This window comes from Gossypium hirsutum, chromosome A09 (assembly GCF_007990345.1).
Source record: "Gossypium hirsutum isolate 1008001.06 chromosome A09, Gossypium_hirsutum_v2.1, whole genome shotgun sequence".
Classification (NCBI taxonomy): Eukaryota; Viridiplantae; Streptophyta; class Magnoliopsida; order Malvales; family Malvaceae; genus Gossypium; species Gossypium hirsutum.
In genome coordinates, this window is record NC_053432.1 from 28,411,394 (window position 1) to 28,416,632 (window position 5,239).

At 42.5% G+C, this 5,239-nt stretch overlaps 1 non-coding gene across 1 annotated transcript; it reads right to left on the reverse strand.

Annotated features, from left to right (window-relative positions):
• Positions 1–1,082: 1,082 nt before the first annotated feature.
• Positions 1,083–1,189, reverse strand: LOC121207358 (small nucleolar RNA R71). Its single transcript, XR_005902449.1, has one exon. It is a non-coding gene; the product is annotated as a small nucleolar RNA R71 (small nucleolar RNA).
• Between the last annotated feature and the right edge of the window lie 4,050 nt (positions 1,190–5,239).

The window sequence follows — 5,239 nt, forward strand, 5'->3', positions numbered from 1 at the left end:
TCAAGTCAAGTGAATAAATCGTCTGGTTCAGAGTCAGATAACAAGTGAAATCTAGGTGGATTCCTCCTTGGGTGTCGTCTTTATCAATTACTTTTCTTCAAGTCTTTTTCCAAATTTTCTCTTTACTTTAGTTTAATTAGTTAATTATTTAAGTTAATTAGTTTAATAAACAACCCCTCTTTATTTCTAGGTTAAATAATAAAAAGATAGTTATTACTAGTACTTTTGGTTCCCTTGGGTACAATATCTCGGTCTTGCCATTACTATACTATTGTTCGATAGGTGCGTTTGCCTTTTCATCGTGATAATAGTTAGTCTAGGTTTGATCTTCATTATAAATATTTATTACTTGTTACGAATCACGCGATCAAGTTTTTGGCGCCGTTGCCGGAGAACTAAAATATTAGGAACACTCAATTTTTATTACTTTAGCCATTTATTTTTTTCTTGCCATTTAATTATTATTTATTAATTTACTTATTCTTTCTCTTGGTAGATTTTTATAGTTTATGACTAGAAGAAACCCGTCGGGACCATTACTTTTTGACGAAGAAATCGATCATACAGTTCGTAGAAATCAAAGAGAGATAAGGCGCAGCTTACGATACACGGAGAATGAGAAAGAAGACGATACTCAACCCTCAACTGAAGAGATGGCTGAAAACCAAGGCAATCAGCTACCTCCTACAATTGCGGCTAATCAAAATCCTGCTCCACGCACTATGTATGATTATGCTAAACCTTCTTTAATAGGAATGGAATCTAGCATAGTTAGACCGGCTGTAGCTGCAAATACTTTTGAATTAAAACCTAACACAATTCAAATGATACAGTAATTTGTTTAGTTTGATGGTTTGCAAGATGAAGATCTCAACGCTTATTTAGCAAACTTTCTGGAATTTTGCGATACATTTAAAATCAATGGCGTTTCTGATGATGCCATTCGTCTTCAGTTATTTCCTTTTTCACTGAGAAACAAAGCTAAACAGTGGTTGAACTCGTTACCACGAGGGTCAATTACTACTTGGGAACAAATGACCGAAAAATTTTTACTAAAATATTTTTCACCGGCTAAAATGGCTAAATTACGTAATGATATCTCTTCTTTTGTGCAAATGGATTTAGAAACATTTTACGATGCATGGGAGAGATACAAGGATTTACTAAGAAGGTGCCCTCACCATGGGTTACCGTTTCGGCTTCAAGTACAAACATTCCACAATGGTGTGAATCCCTCAACAAGATAGATGATTGACGCAGCTGCTGGAGGAACCATCAACAACAAAACACCTGAAGAGGCTTATGAATTCATTGAAGATATGTCACTAAATAATTACCAGTGGCAAGTTATGAGGACAAAGCCAACGAAAACATCCAGTGTTTATAACGTCGACTCAGTTACTATGCTGTCAAATCAGGTAGAACTTCTCAATAAAAAGATTGATGGCTTACTTGGTTCTACACAGGTACATCCAGTAATAAGTTGTGACTCAAGTGGAGGAGGTGTGCATACAGAATATCAATCCTTCAATCTTACAACAGAAGAAGAACAAGTCAACTATATGGGTAACAATAACCTTCGATCTCAAAATAACCCATACAGTAACACTCATAATGCAGGTTGGAGGAACCACCCAATTTCTCCTGGGGTGGTCAATGGAATCAAAAGCCACAAAATCCTCAACAGCCACTTTATCAACAAGAGAAGAAATCGAACCTTGAGGAGATGCTCTCAAAATTCATATCAATGTTAGAAACCCGTTTCCAAAATACTGAGACAACACTTAAAAATCAACAAGCATCGATCCAAGGACTCGAAACTCAGATAGGCCAGCTATCCAAACTAATCTCCGAACAACCACAGGGTAGCTTACCAAGTAATACTGAACCTAACCCAAGGGATCACCTCAATGCAATTAGTACTCAATATAAGGAAGGATTCATTGCACCTGAGCCAGAATTGATGCAAGAAACTGTGGTGAGCAAAGGTAAAAGTGGGGTTAGTCATAACAAACCAGTGACTGTCGAATATAAACCTCGTGTCCCATACCCTAACGTGACAAGGAAAGATCACTCAGACGAACAATTCGGTAAATTCCTCAAACTTTTAAAAAATTACATATTAACCTACCGTAGCTTTATCGCAAATGCCAAATGCAATGAAATTTTTAAAAAAGCTTTTAGTAAATAAGAAGAAATTGGACGAAGCGTTGCATGTGGAGCTAAATGCAGTTTGCTCAGCTATTCTACAAAATAAGCTACCCCACAAATTGAAAGATCCAGGGTGTTTTACAATTCCTTGTTTAATTGGTAGTTTAGATATAAGTCATGCATTAGCTGATTTAGGGGCTAGTATTAATGTCATGCCTTACAAAATGTTTAAGCAACTAGGTTTTGGGAAACCTAGACAAGCTAGGATGAGCATTCAATTGGTAGATAAAACTATAAGATTCCCTAGGGGTATTATTGAAGATGTACTTGTGAAAGTAGATAAGTTCATATTCCCAGTTGATTTCGTTGTTCTAGACATAGAGGAGGATAATAACACCCCTTTGATTTTAGGAAGGCCCTTTCTAGCAACTGCTAAAACAATTATTGATGTTGGCACAGGTGAGCTTACACTTCGTGTGGGAGACGAAACGATCACCCTTCAAGCTCGTAATTCTGGCATCACATCGAACATTGAAGGTAATAGTCCACACCAATCTACTAAAACTGACAATATGAATTTGTAGAAATTAAGCTTCAAAGAAGTTCACGAGCCATGTTCTAAAAATGATAGAGGACACATTCATGAAGAACGAAGGCTACGGATAAAAGATCTAGACGAATAGTGAGCACACAAACTGAGAACACATGATAAACAAAAACTATGCCAAAACAAGCCCGATACCTCTCCTAATCAACTTAAGGTTGGCAATAAAGTCTTACTAGATGCTGCAGATCCCCACATTGTCACTACCACACCAAATGAGGAAATCCCTCTTATGGTACTCAGTATTTTTCCATTCGGTACAGTGGAGGTGAGTCACCCCAAGTTCGGTACTTTTAAGGTAAACAACACCCGATTAAAACCCTATTTTGATGAGATTGATAGCAGGAATGAGGAGTATAAACTCCTTGAACCACCCTGGCCATTCACTAGAGAGGTAGGTCGAGCTTAGACTATAAATAAGCGCTTCTCGGGAGGCAACCCGAGCACTGACATATTTTTATTTTTTATTTTTAATTTCAAACACTTTAAATTATTAACTTTATCTTTGAATTGCAAAGTTCTTCAGCACACACAGCCAGGCGCACGGGCGTGCCTAAAGCCATGGCCAAGCAGGGGAAGAGACACGACCGTGCGATACGACCGTGTGGAAGCAGGACATGATTTCCCCAAAACATGGGATGCGATAAATCCCCAGGGCCGTGCGACATGGCCGTGGGTGAACTTGATAGGTGAACACAGGCGTGGGAATGGAAAACACGGGCTTGCCAGGGGCAAGGCTCGATTTTGTTTCTTCAACACAATCGTGAAACACGCCCGTGTCGTTAAGCCATTGACAACAACACACGGGCTTGGTACCCTAACACACGGGCGTGGGAGAAGCGAACAAAGCCAGACACGACCGTGAGACATGGCCGTGTACCACACACGCCCCAGACACACAGGCGTGGGATAGTAGCCGGGCACGACCTAAATTGCAAAATTCAAAAAACACGGGCTCACCTTCAGAGTACATGGGCGTAGCCCTAGGCCGTGTGTACCTCCCCTATATAAGCAAATCACTGTTCATTTTCTTCTTCCTTTCAAAACCCTAGCGAAATCTCCCCTTCTCCACTCCCTAATCCCTATTCCGACCACCATTCCCCAGATTCTCACTTCCTCAACCCCGAAACCACCCTCAACTTCACTCCCCCTGCATTAATCCTCACTTTGCCCTCTCTTTTCCCTCTATTTTTCCTCCACATGGTTGTATCCCCACGTCACACGCCCGTGCTGGCCTCCAACATGCTCGTGCGCCACTCTACAGCAGTTTTTGGTACATTATGTCATCATCGAGAGGCAAGAAGGTCGCAGTCCCACCCTCAAAGAGACGTAGGGGACTGAATTCTTCCTCAATACGTGCTACAGCTAAAGTTCGGCACCCATTCCTTGAGTTTCTGTAAGCTTCGCAGGAGGAGCTATTTCAGATACTACGCGCACGACCCCTCACTACAGGTTGCTGCATCGACTGGGCTGCCGTAGAGCAAGTCCAGCTAGCTGATGCCATCTGCACCCTCATGTCCACAGACCCATGGGAACGGTTCTTCGCTTTTACCGAACCCACTTATTTAGAGCTAACTTTAGAATTATGCTCTACTTTTCATTTACAGGTGGTGATGACGAACAATGACGACCCTGGCACCATTCACTTCCGATTAGGTGGTCTAGTTCGCACGATAAGTGTCCCAGGGTTTGGAGTCGCTCTGGGACTTTACACCAATGAGTTTATGGAGGAGGAGGACATGAATGCACTACCACACAATATCCACATTTCTCCCTCCTTGTGCTGGAAGGCTTTAGCACCACTCTCTTCCACCTACGACCCCAGCCGCTGAAGGCCTCAGCTCTCATCTTTTCCCTACGATATCTCCATGCCATATTAGCACACACCTTGACCGGAAGGAGAGAGAGCACTGGTGTCATCAACACCCACGACGCCTACTATTTATGGTGCATGGCGAATGCACACGTGACTGACTTGGCATATTTCATCGCTTTCGCCATTCGCCATCAGACCGAGCGACATCGAAAGGAAGTAATCTCTATCAGCCCCTACGTGACGTGTCTTTCTAGAAACTTTGACCTCCTCAACTCCGTGGCCCAATCATGCACTTACACTGATAGGTCAGATGTCCCCACAGGACATCATGACTATGTTACACATGAGGATGATCGAGCGCCGACGTGGGATCGATCCTCCTCAATCCCGTCTCACTCATGCCATTGACGAGGAGGATGTTGAGGACATTCCTGATGATATCCCCCCACAGCACGAGGAGCCTTCTACCATGCCACCTAGGGAATAACCAGTTCATGTGGCTGCTTCATTGGCACACCTTTCCGACCGACTCGCTCACTTCGAGCAGTATTGCACTACACAATTCGAGATGGTTCACGAGCGAGATCGGCAATTTGACAGACAGATGGACAACATGCAGGCCATGATGCAGCAGCTGTGCCAGCACTTTCACATCGCCAGTCTAGTGC